This window comes from Ursus arctos, unplaced genomic scaffold (genome assembly GCF_023065955.2).
Source record: "Ursus arctos isolate Adak ecotype North America unplaced genomic scaffold, UrsArc2.0 scaffold_2, whole genome shotgun sequence".
Taxonomy (NCBI): domain Eukaryota; kingdom Metazoa; phylum Chordata; class Mammalia; order Carnivora; family Ursidae; genus Ursus; species Ursus arctos.
Genome location: NW_026622874.1, coordinates 18,945,589 through 18,966,693, shown reverse-complemented (window position 1 = coordinate 18,966,693; position 21,105 = coordinate 18,945,589). Strand labels below are relative to the sequence as shown.

The window sequence follows — 21,105 nt, the reverse complement described above, 5'->3', positions numbered from 1 at the left end:
AAACAACCTACATATCCATCAAGAGATTGCCTAAATAAATTATTATACATGCACACAATGTGATAGTATGCAACCATTAAATATAATGGTATTGAGAAAATGTCTTTGAAAGTCATGTAAGTATTCCTGGAATTATACAAAGACTATTTTTTCCCCTTGTTTTAATTTTTACATTTTTTCTATTTATTTATGTTTAATTGAAGTATAATTGATAAATATACAAAGGCTTTTTATATGAGCACCAGATTTATAAAATCTTTTCTGGTTTGATTTTACTTCTTTATTGAGTTTTAAAATACTAAAATGTGCACTTATGTAAAGTATACGTTCAACTATGTAGCCACCCACGTAACCACCAATCATATGAACAGACAGAACTTTAAGTCTTGTTCCTCTAGTCCCAACCCCTAAACTCTACCCTGACTTTATCAACACAGTTGCGTTTGACCTGTTTCTGAACTTCAAAATAAAAGAATCATACAGTATGTACTCTGTGTCTGCCTTCTTTTGCTCAACATTTTGTGATATTTACCCATACTTCCTAGGAAGAACCGTTCCTTCTTTTTCACTGATGTGTACTATTCCAGTGTAAAGCATAGTACTATTATTCGTCCATTTTGCTGTTCATGGACATTTGGATTGTGTCTCCTTGGGAATCAAGAAAAAAAGCTGCTCTGTTTTGTCAGGTTTTGTAACTTATTTGCACTATCTCCTAATTTAGTTTTAGACATTTCTATTAATAAAATAAAAAGGATCAGGCAACCTAGAAAAATATAAGAAAAAAATCTGATATCTCACCACATATACAACTACCATTTTCATTTTAAGATTTATGTTTTACACAGCTGAGATTACGTTACATATGCTGTTTTTTTCTAAATCAATCCCTTTTCCTTTCAGTTATTTTTTCCCTTTTTCTCTCCCTCTCCTCCTTACCTTAGCCCAACTAGTAAGAAACCTTTATATCTAGCGTGCATTTTTCCACCCTTACTAGATCACCTAGATCACTCACACTCACACACACGCGCGCGCTCAAATTCACATACGTTAGGTTTTTGTTGTTTTACAAAAAGATACTTTATATATTCCTCTGCATCCTGCTTTTCTCAATTAAATATGATGGCAATGTCCTCACATCACTGATTATTTTTGCCATGCTTTATTTTTTTAACAGCTTTATTAAGCTGTAATTCACATACCACACAATTCACCTATTTAAAGTGTGTAATTCAGGAGATTAAGAGCACACTCATCATCATGAGCACTGACTAATGTACAGAACTGCTGAATCACTATACTGAACACCTGAAACTAACAGGACACTTTATGTTAACAATACTGGAATTAAAACTTTAAAAAATAAAGTATACAATTCAATGGTATGTACAACCATTACCACTCAATTTTAGACCATTTTCATCACCTCAGAAAGAGACTCCATGTCCTTTAGCTCCCACCGCCACCCCCCGCCAGCCCTAAGCAACCACTAATCTATTGCTCTACAGATTTATCCGTTACGGACATTTCGTATTAATGGAATATTACCTGTGGCATTTTCTGCCTGGTTCTTTCACCTAGCGTAATACTTTCAAGGTTCACTGATGTTGCAGCGTTAATGACTTAATGCTAATCCACTGTATGGACATTTCACATCCTGTTTATTCATTTGTTGGTTTATAGACATTTGGGTTATTTCTACTTCCTGCCTATAATGAGTAATGCTGCTTTAAACATTCATGTACATTTTTTTCAGGGACATGTTTTCATTTCTCTTGGGTATATCCCTAGGAGAGAAATTGCTGGTTATATGATAATTCTACGTTAAATAATATGAAGAACTGTCATGCTGTCACCCAAAGTGGCTATATCAATTTTACACTCCTATCAGTGTATGAGGGTTCCAATTTCTTAACATCCTTGCCTACATTTGTTATTATCTAACTTTTTTTTATAAAGATTTTATTTACTTATTTGACAGAGAGAGAGAGAGAGAGTACAAGCAGGGGCAGTGGCGGGAGAGGAAGAAGCAGGCTCCTGCTGAGCAGAGAACCCGACGCAGGGCTAGATCCCAGAACCCTGGGATCATGATGTGAGCCGAAGGCAGATGTTTAACTGACTGAGCCACCCAGGCGCCCCTGTTATTATCTGATTTTTGATTCTAGTCATTCTAGTGGTGTGAAGCGGTCTCTCATTGTGGTTTTTGTTTCATTTCCCTGAAAGCTAATAATATCAAGCATCTTTCCAGGTGCTTATTGCATACCTTTTTTTTTTTTTTTGACAGAGAGAGACAGCGAGAGAGGGAACACAAGCAGGGGGAGTGGGAGAGGAAGAAGCAGGCTCCCAGCAGAGGAGCCTGACGTGGGGCTCAATCCCAGGACTCCGGGATCACTCCCTGAGCCGAAGGCAGACGCTTAACGACTGAGCCACCCAGGCGCCCCTTATTGCATATCTTTTAAAAATGTCAATTCAGATCCCCCCCCTTTTTTTTTAAAGATTTGAGAGAGAGAGAAAGAGAGGGCACACAAGCGGGTGGGGTAGGAGAGGGAGAGCGAATCTCAAACAGACTCTGTGCCAAGTGTGAAGCCCAACACAGGGCTTGATCTCACGACACCAAGATCAAGACCTGAGCCAAAACCAAGAGTCGGACACTTAACGACTGTGCCACCCAGGCATACCCAGATCCTCTATTTTAAAATTAGGTTGTCTTTTTATTAATGAGTTAAGAGTTCTTTATATATTCTGAATGCAAGTCTTTTATCAGATATATGATTTGCAAATATCTTCTCCCATTCTGTGGGTTGTCTTTCTACTTTCTTGACGGTGTCCTCTGAAGCATAAATTTAAAACTTTGATGAAATTCAATTTATCTTATTTTTGTTTTGTTGCTCCTGCTTTTGGTATCATATCTAAGAATTCTTTGCCTGTTCCAAGGTCATGAAAATCTATCCCATATTTTCTTCAAAAAAGGAGTCTTGTGATCTGCATATATACTGATATCTATTGAGTCTAAAACAAATGAAATCACTGGATCATAGGGCATACATGTGCAGAGGGTTAGCAGATGATACCAAAGAATTTTCAACAGTGATTTTACCAATTTTCAAACCTACCTGATATATCTGAGAGTTCCAAATGTTCTACATTCTTGTCAACATTTAGTTTCAGACTTTTTCATTAACACCATTCTGATGCGTATACAGTGGTATCACATAATTTGTAGTTCTCTAAAAATTATTTGTGAGTACCTTTTCACCCTAGCCATCTGCACAACTCATTTTGTAAATGCCTGTTCCAGTCTTTTGCCCAGGAACCCATTTGTTTCAAAAATGGGTTCCTGGTGTTTTTATTGTTTTGTTTTGACATGTATTTTTTATATACTCTAGATACAAGTCTTCACTTTTACCAGTGCCTTGCCTATTTGCTCTCTTAATAGTATCCTTTGATGAACAGTTCTTATTTAATGAAGGACAATTTATCAGTCTTACCTGGTTAGCACTTATTGTGTCCTGTGTAAAAAATAATCTTTGCCTACCAAAGGGTATTCTTCCATGTTTTCTCTAGAAACTTTATTTTTCACCTTTCATACTGTATCTATAGCCCCTTCAAGAAGCGCATTATCTCTGTTACAAAACTATTTCAGGGAATAAAAAAAGGAAAGCTCCACAACTCATTTTATGAAGCCAGCTAACTTCGAAGCCAAAATACATACATAGAAATCTCTAATAAATTTACTGATAAATGTGGATTTTAAAAAACTCTAAGACAACGGCAAACCAAGTTCAGCAGTGTGAGGAGAGACAAATGCAACACAACTAAGTATGATTGGACCCAATAATGAAAACAGGAGATAATTAATGTATTAATTATTATTTAATACATCCTTTTAGCAGATTAATGAAGAAAATACACATGATCATCTCTACCAATACAGGAAAAGCACTTCATAAAATTCATTACTTCTTTAAATCAGTAAAAAATAAATTCTTGCAAAACCAAGACTAGAAGGTATTTCTTAATCTTTTACAGTTATCCATCAAAAACTTATAGTAAAGTAGAGGAAATAGGGAGATGCTGGTAAAGGGTACAAACTTTCAATTATAAGATGAATAAGATCTGAGGATCTAATGAATAACATGGTAATGATAACTGATAACAGTGTACTGTATAATAGAACTTAAATGTTCTCACACACACAAAAAAAGGTAAATGTGAGGTGATGGGTGTGTTAATTAATGGGGAAATTCTTTCACAACACATCACATTATAAATGTGCCTTACTTGTTCTTGGTGTGTATATTTTAGTTGTATTATATGTTAGTTGGTTAAAATATAAATGTGTATGAAGGCAAACTTTTTATCTTTTTGTTTATAGCTGTACCCCCAGAACCAAGAACTATTCCTGCACATAAAAAAAGAAAAAAAGTCACAGAGCATTTTCTTTCTTTTTTTTTTTTAAGATTTTATTTATTTATTTGAGAGAAAGTGAGAGACAGAGGGGGAGGGACGTAGGGAGAAGCTGACTCCTTGCTGAGCAGGGAACCCAAGGCGGGCTCGATCCCAAGGTCCTGGGATCATGACCCCAGTGGAAGGCAGACACTAAACCGACAGCCACCCAGGCGCCCCGTCGTGGAGCATCTTCTAAGATTTATTTATTTACTTGAGAGAGAGAGAGAATCTGAAGCAGACTCCTTGCTGAGCACGGAGCCTCACACAGGGCTCTATCCCACGACCCTAAGATCATGACCTGAGCCAAAACCAAGAGTCGGAGGCTCAAACAACTGCGCCACCCAAGCGCCCTGCTCCAAGACTTTTTTTTTATTTCTTTGACAGAGCAGGAGAGAGAGCGAGAGAAAGCACAAGCAGGGGGAGCAGCAGAGAGAGAGGGTGAAGCAGACTCCCCGCTGAGTGGGCTCAATCCCAGGACCTGAGCCAAAGGCAGACACTTAACCCACTGAGCCACCCAGGTGCCCCCTCAAGACTTTTTTTAAATTAACAGATAAATGAATGATTCTTAAATAAAAATCTGCACTTGGGGAAAAAACTGTAGTACTTTCTTCTGGCATTTCTCTAGATATAAGCATTATATAGGCTAAGTTTTGTATGCATTAAAATTTATATACATATATGTATATATTACATATGAAAATATTTCTAATGAAATTAATAAAATAACCCTATCTAAATAAAAAAAACCTATAGTAAGATATCATACTTCATGAAGAGATCTTAGAGGTATTCCCATTAAAAGTCAGGAACATGACATTCAAGTGAGCCCTCACTGCTGCCCGGCAATCACACTGTATTTCCCCATTCTGTTCTGTTCCCTTTTCGATAGAGGACTACATCATGTATTTTTCCCTCTTCTCAAACCCCTAATACACACTCCTATTCTTCCTTATTCTCAACCTTGCTTCCCATACACTAAAGCAAACAGAAAACCTTAGCTGAAAACTTCCCCAAGCCACGACCATCATGTCTGTGTCTATACACAGCTGACCCTTGAACAACACAAGGTTGACTGCACGGGTCCACTTATATGTGGATTTTTTTTTTCAATAAATACAGTACAGTACTGTAAATGTATTTTCTCTTCCTTATAATTTTCTTTGTAACATTTTCTTTTGTGTAGCACACTTTATTGTAAGACTGCGTATATAATTCATATCAATATACAAAATATGTGTTAATTGGCTGTTTATATTATCAGTCTAAGGCTTCCTGTCAACAGTAGGCTATTAGTAGTTAAAGTTTTGGGGAAGTCAAAGGTCACATATGAATTTTTGATGGCACAGAAGTTGGCGCCCCAACCCCTGTGTTGTTCAAGGGTTGTTCAAGGGTTCAAGGGTCAACTGTAATCCATCTTCTCTCCTGTTTCTATAAACTCTTCCCTACTCCTATTAAGGCAAAGGCTAATCCTTCCACCTGTGCACATAGGTCAGGAGTCAGCAAACCATGCCGTGCTATCTATGGGTGCTTTCACGCTATAAAAGTAAAGCTGAGTAGTAGTCAAAGAGACTGTTTTGCCCACAAAGCCTAAAATACCTACTATCTAGACCTTTGAAAAAAATTTCGGTGACCCCTGTAGATCATCTCTCCTCTCATTTAATATGGGCACAGCTGGTTGCAAGGGCCCATTAAGTTCCATGCACAAGAAATAAAGTAAGATCAACACAAGACACAACATCAGGGACGTATCAGATAAATACTCATGACCAAAAAAAAAAAGGGATCTTAACAGGGAGAGGTCACCTACAAAGGATGAAGACTCAATGGCATAAGACTCTCGAACAACTACTTGAAACTAGAAAATTATATTGCAATCCCTTAAATCTTGAGGGAAAATTATTCTACCTTGGAATTCTATACCCAGACCAGCCAAATTATTAACCAGGTACTAGCATGGAAGCAAGCTATTTTCAGCAATATGAACATCTTAAAATTTTCACCTCCTCATACATTCTCTCTCTTGAAAGTTACAGAGGGATATATTTCACCAAAACAGAGGTATAAAAGGAGAAAGAGGAAGGCATAGCTCCAGAGGCCACAGGCTCTGACACAAACAAAAGACAAAGAGAACTCTCAGAATCCTGAAGGCAAATCACAGGCTAAACCTGGGAGGCAGAAGTGGAGAGCCACAGTGCAGATTTGAGCCAAAGCTCAGAGAGACCTAGGGTTTTTTCCCAATTTTTAAAAAACTGAACAATGATCTGATATGCTTGAACATACTGGGACAGCTTCTAAAAAAAAAAAAAATTAGAGACAAATAGGAAACTAAGCAAAAATTTTAAAAGAAGAAATTTTAACTCCAAGAAATATAATCATAGCACACTGCAAAGTTCAAAGGTGAACATATTACAAGGTCATAATAATGTGAAAAATGAACACTGCTTTAACCAAAAGCATGCTAACACTGGGAGATGAAAGAAGAGGACGTTCAAGGTGGCCTAGGAATCCTGAAGCACAGACTCATCCTCCACAGGAGGAAGCCAGGAGGTAATATCTAAAGTTGAAAAACGAATAGTATTTTAAAATATGGGAGTAAATCTCAGAAGAAACAGCTGAAATATCAGAAATGGCTGCTCTGAGAGAACATAGGACGAAAAGTTACACCAAGATGAGGCAGGGATGGTGTTTTTCATTCTAAGTCCTCTATATACAACTGCACAGCTGTATTATTTAAAGTCAAAATTAATGTGTTTGTTTTAAAACAAAACAAAAATAATGGTTTTTGTGTCATTTAAGGTCAATTAATTCACTCACCCCACAAATATTACCTAGGTATTGACTACGTGCTAGGTACTTTTCTAGGTGCTAGGAATACAACAGTGAAGAAAACTAAGTCATCGCCCTCAGGAAGCTTACATCCAGAGGGAAGAAAATAATAAACAAATTAATGTATGCTATCATGTCAGATTAATTAGTGTTGTGAAGAAAAATTAAGGTAAGGGTAGAGTGTGATAAGGATGCTATTTAAGTAGGGTTTTCAGAAAAGGGCTCCTTCCAAGAATCAGCAAAAAGGAAATCAACCTAAAAATGAAAGTGTGTTTTAAGAAAACATCATGAAAGTGAGATTACAGAAGGGTATCAATTAAGTTCAAGGTGAGAGCTTCATTTTAAGCCTCTCACACTCCAACATATCATTCAAGAGCCTGTACCACAAGTTCTCAGTAGTGGCACATGAATCGCTAGGCACCCTCAACCTAAGTCACAGAGCACTGCTATTGATACTCTTCCTATGTCCACAGCCAGCCATTACTTATTAAAGTTACTGCATAAATTTATACTCAAACTTTTTTCTTTTCATAGAATATGTAGATATTTATATTTCAACTATGTAGTTGAAAGTTTTCCTAAATCAAAAGCTTAACACATTAGTCAAGAAAGATTCCAGATTAATTCCAAGTTACCAAAATTTATCACATCCAATCTTCATTCTCTCACTAAGGTGGAACCCTAAACCACTGGCAATAAGATGCATTTAAAGAAACTATTTATAGGGAAATGCGAAACATTCATTTTCCTCTCCAAGGAACCTCACTCAGGCTGAGGTAGAGTCTCAACCTCTTTAAATTATCTTTTCACTGAAAACTGGGTAACAAAAAAATGTAGTATTAAGATTGAAGGGATAATTTTATTCCAAACATGGTTGTTATACAATAAAACCTCATATTCAAAAAATAGCACTGATTTTAATACATCTTATTCTCAAAACACTTATAAAATTAAAAGTACATCAAAACTATATCTTTTTATATAGCAGAAAAAGTGATAATGAATGACAGAAGAAAGGCAGGCAGGGGAGAACCCCCGGAAATCACCCTTAAAAGGATTTTACAAGGAGCCCACCACCCTCTCCCACTGGTAGGTAGATGACAAAAACCTAACTGGATGACAGGCACATGGAGGGTTAATCAGATTAAAACAAACCACCAACAGCCCCATAAAACCCCCTAGATCTAGAGGAGCCTGGGTGGCTCAGTCGGTTAAGCATCTGCCTTTTGGCTCAGGTCACGATCCCAGACTTGTGGGATCAAGTTCTGCATGGAGTCCCGTATATAGTCCCATATCGGGCTCCCTGCTCCTTGGAGAGTCGTTTTCTCCCTCTACCCCTCCCCCTGTTCGTGATATCTCTCTCTCTCCCCCCCCCCCCACACTCAAAAAAACAAAAAAACCCTAGATCTAAACGCCAAATCGGCAACCCTCTTGGGTCCCCTCCCTCTTCGGGAGCTTTGTACTACCAGTCAATAAACTTTACTATCGCTCCATAAACTCTGCTGCCCCCCACTCTTCCTCTGGTCTACCTCTTCATTCTTCTAAGCCGTGAGACCAAGAACCGCGGGAGCACCAAAGGAGAAGAAATCCTGTACAGTGATACTTTTAGATTTCAGGTTTTTAAAGTTTAACCCACAAAAAGAAAGTAAATTCAACTAACCATATTTCAATTAAGAGTTGGGTTTAAAGTTTAGAAGTTATTTAGAAATTTCTGGAAAAGCAGACGGGTAACTACTGCACACTGAACTGTAGCACTAGATGTTGACGCTTTCCCCGCCGAGCTCTACTCCCAAGATGGAGCACTGCCGTACAGGAACAGCGACAACTCGGGTTTGGGTTCACTGCTTGCTTACTGGCGTTGTGCTTCCACATCTAAAATAGAGATAATAATGCCACGAAGTTAGCAGTCCTAGGGGCGCCTGGGTGGTTCAGTCAGTTAAGCATCCAATTCTGCATTTTGGTTGGGGTCATGATCTCCGGGTCGGGGACGAGCCCCACCAGGACTCTACTTGGCGGGAGTCTGCTTGGGGATTCTCCCTCCTCCCTCTGCCCCTCCCCCTGCTTGTGTGTGCGTGTGTGTGTGCGCGCGCGCGCGCGCGCGCGCGCTCCTGTACTTCTGCGCATGCGCTCTCTCTCTCTCTTTCTGTCTCATAAATCTTTAAAAAAAAACAAAGTTAGCAGTCCTGCCAAAGAGAAGTACCCATATATTTAAGTGTCAATAACATATATTAAAAAGCTTTGTGATCTGCAAAGAACTACGCCAACAGTGATATTTTAAACAAAAAAGAAAACTGTCACTTCCAAAATTTTCTGATAGCAATAATGGCTTTCAGATTCAATGGAAGAACAGTGGGACACCGGTCCACTCACACAGCCACCAAAAGAAAAGATGATTTTTTTAAAAAAGATTTTATTTATTTGTCAGAGAGAGCACAAGCAGCAGAGCGGCAGGCAGAGGGAGAAGGAGGCTCTCCACCCAGCAGGGAGCTGGCAGCAGCACTCCATCCCAGGACCTGAGCTGAAGGCAGATGCTCAACTGACTAAGCCACCTGGGCACCCCAAGAAAAGATGATGTTTTTAAAGACTCAGACTTAAAAAAAAAAAAAAAAAAAGACTCCCTTATAAACAAATAAGTGCTGAGAGAGAGAATATTTTTAGCAAATATTTAACTATACAAACCAAGAGACTAAAGTTGTTTAACCACATGTAAACTGTGCATCATCTGACTTCAGGTAGAATGTTTATTTTTGGTTATACTTGGGAACCAGATACCCAATGTATATAAACATCAGCATATTTTTTAAACAACTGTCTTAATGCTTTTGTTCACTTAGTAATAATTCCCACTATTCTTAGAAGGAAAAACACAAACAATATCCTTAACCAAAACTCATCATAGGAGTTTTTACTTCTTAAACTTTTAAACTAACATTAAACAGCATTATCTGACGAGTAGTAGACTACTTGCCCACTTAGTCTTTAAACTCCATCAGAGCACAGACTTGTCTTTTTCTCTGTTGTATCCACAATACAACACGTAACTGGCACCAAGTATGTACTCAATAAACATGTGTGGAATTAATGAATGAGGGAGTGAGTGAACTGGGCTTCTAGACTAAAGCTTAAGTGTTTTAAGTTGCAAGAGAACATTTTCGCTTATATATCCATCACTCAGTACAAACCACCACAGTCTCAACTGTAATGACATAATAAACTGAAAAAGACACATACTGGGTGTTTGAAAACACAACTCTATTACTGGTGTGTAACATACAAAGTAAAAGATTCACAAAGCCAGTTTTTTAGTTATATTCTAAAATTTTGGTGTGTTCTTTCTGATATCAAAATATACACATATATCAGAAAAAGCATGCTGCAATCTTGATCAACCAAACACTATCTTTAAAGTTCTGTTGCAATAGTGAACAGTTTTTCCAGAGTCCCACACAGAATATTTTGTAAGGCAAATTCCTTAATTAAAGGTGAAATAAAATGGGAAAAAAGGTAGATCTTACTATTTCAAAATTATTATACTGAATTTTAAAAACAGAAAACAAACCAAGTTTAGAATAAATTAATTACACTGAAATAATTTACTCAAGAAGGCATCTAATATACTTATATTTGATTTTCAAGCTAGTAAGACATTATTTTCCAAAATTTTTAAGCTAGATGATAAACTTTATACTCACAAAGCTTTAATTAGAGAAGTTATCTTTAAAATAATACTGTTTGGATAAGTTCCTTCATAATTCTAAAGTCTACAGTAAGATATTCAGCAGTAACAGTACAGTAATATACATTATAATTCTACCCAACTTGCACAAGCATAATTATCTGGGTGGAACAGGCTTTATGGCTACCAAGCTATGATCTGTGAGTGCAATAATATACGTGCATGGATCGAAAAGTTTCCCAAGATTCTGATGGCCATCTTCAAAGAGACTTAAACAAGAGTCGATTTGACGGGGAATACAAAAATACAACAAAATCAATTCATAAACACCGGTACGAAAACAAGGCTCTCTGTAACTACAGCGTTGGGGCGGGGCGGGGGGGGGCGGCTGAATCCAGGGCACATAAAAGATAAAACACCATTAACTGCTGCAAGTGTTTCCTACTTCACGGTCTTAAACACCGGGTATTAGATACTTCTTTTCAGCACTCCCTTAAACAGAAATTTAGTGTTTCGATTGCCCCTCCTCCAGTTAACATCAGTGCCCTTTCTTCCTCCTCCCTTACCCCTCCCAGTTCAAACAAATTAACATTTGTACTAAGGTACCTCCTATCAGCTCGCAGCTTCTTCCCAAACACGCCCACGTATACTGAAACTGGCCTGCTTCTACACAACACACAGCTACAGGAAAAGAGCTCCGAGGGGGGCAGGTGGGAGGATAATTTAGCTCCGCACAGGTTTAAGGCTATTTTCCAGATATTAGCTCCTCGCACTTGCCTGGGGTTTCTGCCAAATCACCTCCAAAGCACGGTGTTTATGAGCCTACCTAATCCGATACTGCAATGGAATTCCGGACATTTGCAGACAGATATCCCGGCTTTGCAAGTGTTTGATCAGATCCGTCCGGAATCTCTCCTTTTCCCGTACGCCCGCTCCTAGCCGTACAGCAACCCGACCTCCGGCCGCGCCCCCGGCCCCGCACCCCGTCGCGCGCCCGGCCCGAGGCCAGCCTCTCCGGGTCCCGGGTTGACTGGCGACCCGGGCTGCGGGCCGCTCCGCAACAGGTCACCCTGACCGCGGGCGCGGGTTCGCGGGCAGCCGCCTCGGCTGCCGGCTTCGGGGGCGCAGCGCCAGGGCCAGGGGAGGGGGTGTGGCCCGGCTCCGCGGTCCCAGCGCGGCGGTCTGGACTCTCGCTCACCTGAAGGGGGGCTGAGGCGCAGCCGGGGCCAGGGCAGCGCGGGCCGACGCCAGGGGCTTCCGCCACCCAGGAGGGAGAGCGAGGCGGCCTCAGGGGAGCCTCCGCGCCTCCGGCCTCGGCACAGAGACCGGGAGCGGGGACCGCACGGCCGCCTCCAGCCTCCGAGAGCGAGGCGCCGAGGGAGGCGCGGCCCCCGGCCCCCAGCGCCCTCCTCCCTCAGCCCGAGCCCCGCAGCCCCCTCTCCGTGCCGAGGGCGAGCAGCCCTGGGGCCCGCCGCCAGGAGATCCACACCGCAGCGCCGGAGCCGCCGCCATTCCCCGCGCCGCCGCCGCTGCGGCTCCGCGCCGCCCGGGGGGCGCAGCGCACCCACCTTCCCTCCCCCGCACCGCCCGCCGAGGCTCCTCACCGGGCCCGCGGCCAGAGCACCGACCTGTGCAGCCGCGGCCGTGGCCTCGAAGGATGGGAAGACGACGCCGGCTTGAGGCTTCGCCGCCGCCGCCTAGGCTAGCGCCCGGCGACCCGAGCAGTCGGCGTCTCTCATTCAGCACCCGCCGCCGCCGCCGCTCGGGGGAGGGGAGTGAGCTGGATCCACCCCGTCCGCGCCGGGGGGTGGGGGAGGAGAGCGGACCTGGCGGGCGCGCGCAGGGAGGGCGGGGCGGAGCCGCGCGCGCGCGCCCTAAACGAGCGCGTTCGCGCGTGCCCCCAGCGCCGCGACTGGCGGGGTCTTCGCCGCGCGCGCCGAGCCAGCAGCTCTTCTGCCCCACAAGCCCAACTGCCGCGGGGGACCGGTGTCCGCGGCGCGCGCCGCTTGCCGCAGCCCCTCGGCCCCGCGCTCGCGGGAGGGAGGGGCCGCTACCCGCCCAACGAAGGGGCGGGGAAGGGTTGGAGGGCCGACAGGTGGGGCACCCGCCGCAGCCGGCCACCTCCTCCCCGCACGCGGCCCACCATGGCGAAATCCACCCTGGTGTCTGTCGCTTTCAGCGCTGGCACTTCATCGTTAAAGCCGAAGAACAAAGTCTGGAAACACTTGGCCCCCAGATGAAATATTCTGCCCGCGTCAGCGGTGGTTGTAGTTAGAATTAGTCGCTGCGGGCAAGTGAGGGGTCTCCAAATGTGAAGAGCCACCCACTGCCGTAGGACCATAAATTTTGATGATCAATACTCTCACACATAAAGCTTCGGGAAATGTTAGAAGCAGGCCTTTGTAAGTGTTATGCAGGGGACTGCCCTTGGCTTAATAAGCAAATGACAGAAATTTGGCATCCCCGGGGTCTCTGATTGATGAGTTCCAGGTGAAAAGTATTTTCACGTCAATGCACGAACGAGATTCTGAAATATCAAATATTTTCTGTGAATGAAAAAGGAATAGATTCGGTATAAATGGTAAAAGGGTGTTGTTTCGGAGGGTGCACTGTATGGGGTGGCCTACTTAAAATTAGCACCATTTGATGCAGTGTGACTATAAATGGAAGGTTTTAAGTGAGCCACCTTTATATACGCTGTCATTAGACCGTTTGGAAATGGATGATTATTTGATGATCGGCAGCTCTTTCTTTAGGCAACGCGCAGTAGAATGTGGAAGGAATACTGTGTACTAGCGTTGGGTGTAAAACATGAAAGGACCAAAATTGTTCCCACTTGGTTTCTTTCCTCCCTTTAATAACCACTAAGCAGAAATGATTAATCTTGTATATTGAAGAATACTAATTATTTCCTTCTATGACTGCCTGGTATCCTAGCCCTTTATTCTTAGGGAAGCCAGAATACCTTTCAACCCCTTCCCACAAATAGGGTTACTTCTTTAAAGCCTTCCCTCCCCATCTCCACACCCAAAGGTAAGTTGCCAAAAACAAAAAAACAAAAAAAACCAAGCCCCCAAACAAAACAAAACAACAACAACAAAAAACCCAGGGATGGACAAAGTTCATGGTTTTTCAATTTTATTGCATTTTGCTTTCAAAGAAAGTCTTGAAAGGAATCATAATGGAATCACTGGGAGAAGTAGAGAAACCAAAAGAAAGAAAAAAACAACAACTTTCAAATGAGAATAGACTTAGGAAAAAGAAAACAGACTACTGGTTAAAAGGGGGGAAGTGTCTTATATATACAGAAAGTTTTCCCATAGATGCTAATTGCTTCAAGTCCCAAAGAAACAACAGGCAAACAGAATTAGCACTTGGAGGGAAAACCTTTCTAGTTATCAAGTTAGGTAAATGTTTATTCTTTTTAAGTGTTAGTGGGAGATTAAGGAAAAGGTGGTTGGCTGTGTGCCAACAATAATACATACAACAATTACATACACACACATATCCCATTATCACTGCTTTTAAGAAATAAGAAAATTGAGGAACAACAAGGAATTCTAGTATTAATGTCTTGCAATCACTTTAAACTTGAATTAGGGTTTCATAAAAACAAATGTGGCTGTGTTCCTACATCTGCCAATAATTTTCACAGTTTACTGTAAGAGCAGTTGAAGTTTTCATTTGGACTTTGAAGAGGAAAAAAGCAAGTGACTCACGAAGGTAGGCCATGGTTATACTAAATTCTTATACGTACTGAATTTCTGAGTTTGGAATAATTACTCAAAATCTGTTTCTTGTATTGATAACCTCTAAAATAATAGTTTCATTAACCTTTTAGAGTTGTGTTGAGTTCAAACTTCTGAAATTGGTGAGATTAAGAATTGACGAATAAAAATACCAAAATAAGTTTATTCTCAACTTGGTTTTTTTTTTTTTTGTCGTAGCTTGGGAATTATTTTAGAAAGCCAGTGTCCCTTTCCATTTATTGATATGCAAATGAAACAATGGCTTTTTGTACTTAAAGAGGACCAGCAGCAAATTTCTTTACCAGAGCATCTTTCATCACAATTAAATTCTGTAAGTTGCTTTATGTATTCCATTTGCTTTTGCCAAAAGACAAGAAATATGCAAAGTCTTAGTATAACAAAAAGTACTAATGTATAAAGGGGAAATGCCATTATATAAAATAGAAATCAATAAGAATCCATATGCTTAAAATCGTTTCAGAGGAATCACCATTATGTAACAGTTTTATTACTATCCATCAAAATTATTTCCAAGGGGTAAGCCAAAGAACTCATTTAGATATAGAACAAGCAGTTTCAGAGACAAGAGACCACCGCAAGAACCCGGCCAACAAACAACTCCTCTCATTACTGCTGTCGGAATCAAACTGGCATAGTTAGAAAGCTTATTATTTCAATAACACCTAATTCTATTACAACCAACAGAATTTTTGCCATCACATAGACCTCTATTATTTCTCTAACCATTAATCTCTTTTTTTGAAATGTACGTATTGGCCGGACATTTTGAAAAAAATTATCGGTTATGTTTGCAATGTTGTGATTTAAAATCTAGGCAAAAATAGCATACCCAAAATTCACTCTGAGGGAAAGGATATATGGGAGGACTTGGAAGAGGTAGACACACATTCTCCAGAAATCTGACACCAAGGTACAAGGAGAGCCTGCCAGGATTCCCAATCAAGTGAGACATACCACAGATACCAAAGAACAAAGATAATCAACAGCCCATTCAAATATGAGTATCAACTGTAAAAAGGCATAAGGCCTAAGATTGAGCTGTTCCTCACATGGACGACGCTATGCAGAGAATGGATCAGCGGGGAAGCATTTACTTAACGATGACTAATGCTTCCCCGGAACAAGTCTTGGGCACCAGCTAGTATAGAAATAAATGTTTGCATGAACTAATAATTTTCAATATTAGCTTTAAAGACGATTTCAGTAATGCCTCAATTATCTGACAGGTTAAAGAAGGGGCAGTGAGGGATTGAACATAATTAGATATTCTAGATAACAGAGGTTTTCATCTTAAAGCACTAGAAACAATTGAATTTAAACCAGGTGTATTGATTTTTTCCCCCGAAATATGACCAGTTTCTCTGCCTTAAACTAAATAAACATAGTATAGTTTAACCTATTCCTAAGGACCCAGAGGTATTTTATAATCAAAAGTGATAATACTGAGATGTGTGTGGGAGCTTAGAAGTACCTGGTATCCTTCACCCTACAATAAATAATCGTGGCCTCCTATGTTCTTGACTTCCTTGGAGTCTAATTGATCTGGATGGGCTCCTTATTGACCTTCCTGCTGTCCCTCTGCTACAGCACTGCCTGCACACATATATAAACACACCTCCCTTTGAATTGTCTTATCACATTAGCCTGGGAAACCAAACAACCAACATTGTTAATATATGTATAAAATAAGAGGAAAGAACCTCAGAATATGCTAAAACAACTCCAGTATATGGGGGACATTTACCTAATAGAAAGGCCATTTGCCTACTTTCATGTTTCCCTCAATAGTTTGGATATTTGAGTTTACCAGATAAGTGAATCATTATTGCATTCTACTTTCTTTATATAATTTTAAGCATTGTTGTCCATACTTAATGGAAGGTGAGGATCTTGGTTGATAACATTCATTACAGTAGTTTCCTTATACATCCTGCATTCGAAATAAGGTTAGAAGTAAAAGCCCCAGGAATTCGTAAACCCATACCAATAATAAATAGATAAAATGAGTGGAGTAGAAGGGCATACTCTTGTTTGTGGTGGACTATTGAATGGCAACAGGTAAGTGTGGAGGGAGTGCTGGAATTGGACAATCCTCATTTTGCGACCATTGTGGCAAAGATTGGGTAAGACTAAAACCATCAATGGATGCTAGATGTAAGGAGACATTTCAATGAGGAACAGGATATTTGCATCATTTCACAGTTCTTCCTATAGACTTCCTATTATTTGCAAGGAAGGAAAGACACTAATTATACGTTAGAGAAATTGGACAAAATCTTGACCAGGTAATCAAAATTAACACCATGAATGAGGGACAGATGGACATTGTTTGCTTGATATGTGATTCCCAGAGGACACAGCACCTAATGAGGAAATGAGGAAGTTGAATGAGGAATCTGATAAAGAAATATCAGATTCCAAATGAAGAATATTCTAGGTCTTGTTTTGTTTTTTTAATTGGGGGCCGGGGCATGGCTGTATTCTTCAAAGATGTCAATACCATGAAAGACAAAGGCTGTGAACATAGTCCAGCTGAAGAGCCATGACAACTAAATGCAATATGAAATACTATACTGGAACCTTTGCTGGAGGGAAAATAATTCTATAAAGCACATTATTGGGTTAATTGGAAAACAGATGGTAGAATGATTAGATAAAACTATCAATGTTAAAATCACTGATGTGGGTAACGTACTATGGTTATGTCACTAAATGCTGTGATATTTAGGAGTAAAGAACTAGGATGTATGCGTGGTTGAGAAATATATATAGAGAGAGAAGAGAAAACATAATAAAACAAACAGGCAAAGCATTAAGAATAGGTGATGTCAGGTAAAGGGGGTTTAGGTGTTCCCTGAAAACGCCTATAAGTTTGAAAGTATTTCCAAATAAAAAGCTTTTTTTTTAATTTCAAAAAAAGCAGAAGCAGTAAAAGCAACCCATAGACTCTTAACATTATAATTATTTTAAATGACCACCTTACTGTCAAATCCCACGGGCTTTGTTGACTCTTCCCTTAAAATTGTCTCATCTCTTGGGTTAAAATTATAGAAACAATGCATTTCTAATTGAAGAGTCGTCTAACTTTTTATTTTATGAATGAGGAGATTGAACCTCAGAGATTCAAGATTTACCAGAAACCTCTTCTTAACCAGTTAGCAGGACGGCACAATCTTGATTCTACTTCTGTCTATAGCCGCTAACCTGCTACTTCTGAGTTTCTACCATTTTCCCTCATTCCCCCTTCTAACTCTGAGTTTCCTATGGTCGTATATTCTCACGTATCTATGATCATACAGGGGACTTAGATAGTCTTACCATTTCAGCTGCCACTGCTCCCCTGGGAATTCGTACCCAGACTTCTGTCTGATTGCCTCCATGACATCTACATGAGGACATTCCATCACCCGTTCAACCTCTACGGGTTTAAAACTGAAATAGCCACAGAAGAACAAATTAAAATGGCTAATAAAACCTATCAAAATAAGTCCGTACTTACTGATAAAGAAAGACACATTAAAACAGGGTATGTTTTGCCTCCAAGACTGCCCAATTAATAAGATCTATATAATATTCAGGTTTAGCCAAGATGTGGGCAATAGGCTCTCTCATACACTGATGGTGTGAGTATAAATGAGCATATCTCTTCGCTGGACAATTTGCCGAAAGCAAGGAAAGATTTACATGTACATACCCTTTGACCAGCAATTTCACACATAGATACTTGTCCTACAAAAATGCTGTGACGGTGTTCAAAGAAATTAACAGGACTGCTCATTAAATATTGTCTGTAATAGCAAAAGTTGCAATAGCAAATGGCCCTCAATATGGGAGTGGGTTAATGCAATTATAATATTTCCTTACAATGAAAAGATAGCTCTATGTAAACCAATATGGAAAAAACCCAAATAAGTTGGTGAGAGCCATGTACACTAGTGTTCCATTGCCTTTTCTTGTTTGGTACGTACATAGAAATCAGCCCAGAAAGCTATGCAACAAACTAGCACAGTGGTTACCCCAAGAGAATGGAATGGGGGGTAGAAAAGGGGACTCTCATTTTTCTACTTTATATAGTCCCATTGTCTGCTATTGCTGTTTTTTATTAGCTGCATACCTTTATAAAAGCAGCAGCAGCAGCAACAACAACAAAGGTGTTGCTTTCTTTCTAACTTGAAATATTTTAATTCCTTAATCAGCATCCCTGTCGACACCACTGTTCCCATCATTCCTTTTCTCTCCCAGGCTTTAGAATCACCATTGACTCTTTTCTTTTCTCTTCTTTATTATTTATCCATTTAGTTCTGTTCCTTATAATTTTTTGCAGGTTTTTTTCTTTTGCAAATATTAGACCAAACTATGTACATAAAAAGGTACTCCTATCTGATCTCTTAGGTTTACTCTCAACACCTTTTTCCTTTTTTATACCCCTATTCCTACACCATTTTCGTTGTGTCACACATCTTCCCCATCCTACTCAAAAATCCCCAAGTTGTTCCCTGTGATTTACCAAGGTGACATCCAGAGACCTCAGTTTACCCTACTAATGCACCTCACCACCGTCCCACACACTAGCCAGGCCATTCTTTAATTTATTCATTCAACAAACAAACATATTTTTCCTCATAAGCACCAATTATGGACCTACTCCTATCATCCCACTCCCACACACCTTCTCCCTGCCTTCTCGTCGGTCCGTTCTGAAACTCTTTAGGGCCTGACCTCAGAGCAGTCTCTGCCCCTTCCATGAGGACATGGCTCTTGGTACATCCATTTCACGTTGACATCTCCCTTCTCCAAACCCCTACTTAGATTATTGCTGGTATCACTCTCTCACTTTGAAAATTTATTATATCCTGACTTATGCTTTTACTAGTGTGTGCATTTCTTATATTCTCCAATTGATTGCAGCTCCTGGAGAACACAATGCAATCCCTCTCTTCTCTCATTCTCACTCGCTCTCTCTCTCTCTCTGGATTCGTATTTATTGAGCATTTACAGTAGACAGACAACCTGTTAAATGCTTAGCTGATGCCATTTTATTTTGTTCTCACAGCAACCCTGAAAGGTAGATATTTTTACATTTTGAAGATGGGGCTCAGAGAAGTTCAACAGCTCGCCCAGGGTCATGCTGCTAGGCAACGACAAAGTTGGGAATTAAATCCAGGCAGTCTGACTCAGTCTCCAGGCTGTACTGTCTCCCTATAAAACTGTGCTTCTTATATATTCTTGTCAATTAACAGCACAATAGCATGTACATTAATGAAGCATGGGAAATACTTGTTAAATATAATGTACTTTATGCTAACACTGGACAATTTGACATGTGATACCCCATACATACTTAATTTTTAAAAATATTTTATTTATTTTAGAAGAGGGTGGGGGGCAGAGGTTGAAGTAGAAAGAGAATATCAAGCAGACTCTGCACTGAGCACAGAGCCCGACTGGGGGCTCGATCTCACCACCCTGAGATTGTGACCTGAGCTGAAATCAAGAGTCAGCCACTTAACTGACTGAGCCATCCAGGGGCCCCCATACATTACTATTCTTAAATTAAGAATAGTCTTAATTTATAATTTATAAATGTTTATATATAATTATATTGATATATATATAAATTTATATTTATAATAGTCTTAATTTAAGAATAGTCTTCTAGAGGCACCTGGGTGTCTCAGTTGGTTAAGCAACCGACACTTGATTTCAGCGCAGGTCATCATCTCAGAGTGATGAGATTGAGCCCCACCTAGGGCTCCCTGCTGGGTGTGGTGTCTCCTTGAGATTCTCTCTCACCCTCTGCCCCTCCCACCCCCCCACCCCCCGCTTGCATGCTCTCCCTTTAAAAAAAAGAAAAAAAAAGGGCAGGGGCCACCTGGGTGGCTCAGTAGGTTAAGTGTCTGCCTTTGGCTCAGGTCCTGGCCAGGATCGGCCCGCGTGGGGCTCCCTGCTCAGCAGGAGCCTGCTTCTCCCTCTCCCTCTGCCTGCCACTCCCCCTGCTTGTGCTTTCTTTCTCTGTGTCAAATAAATAAAATATATATAAAAAAAAAAGAATAGTCTTCTCTAGAATTTAGTTTGTTATAGAAGCTTGCTCAAGAGTCCCAGAGTAAAACTGCTTTCAAAACCTAAACACTTTTAGAATAATGGGAAAAGTTAACTGGAAAAAAAAACGGCATTAGGTCCAATTCCCCATTTTGTCCACCCAAGTATATTAAAAAATATATTGCAGGAGATAATTTTCTACCATAGTAGTGCAGTAATAAAATTGGTTATCATATTACAGATGGGAAAAAAGCTTACTGCCTAACCACTGAGTCCATTTCCCTGGAGAGATGCAATTCTATCTGTGGTTTCACATTCCAGAAAGAAATATTCTTACTCCTCCTGGAA

At 40.4% G+C, this 21,105-nt stretch overlaps 1 protein-coding gene across 3 annotated transcripts in view; it reads right to left on the bottom strand.

Moving 5' to 3' along the window:
- RALGPS2 (Ral GEF with PH domain and SH3 binding motif 2) overlaps nucleotides 1–12,857 on the bottom strand; it is a 165,445-nt gene extending 152,588 nt beyond the window's left edge. Inside the window, exon 1 of one of the 3 annotated variants that reach the window (XM_026509278.4) lies at nucleotides 12,577–12,857. The gene's annotated coding sequence lies outside the window, so the exon portion shown is untranslated. The remainder of the gene's footprint in view (nucleotides 1–12,576) is intronic. The other 2 variants (XM_057314892.1, XM_026509279.4) reach the window with 2 other exon arrangements.
- Between the last annotated feature and the right edge of the window lie 8,248 nt (nucleotides 12,858–21,105).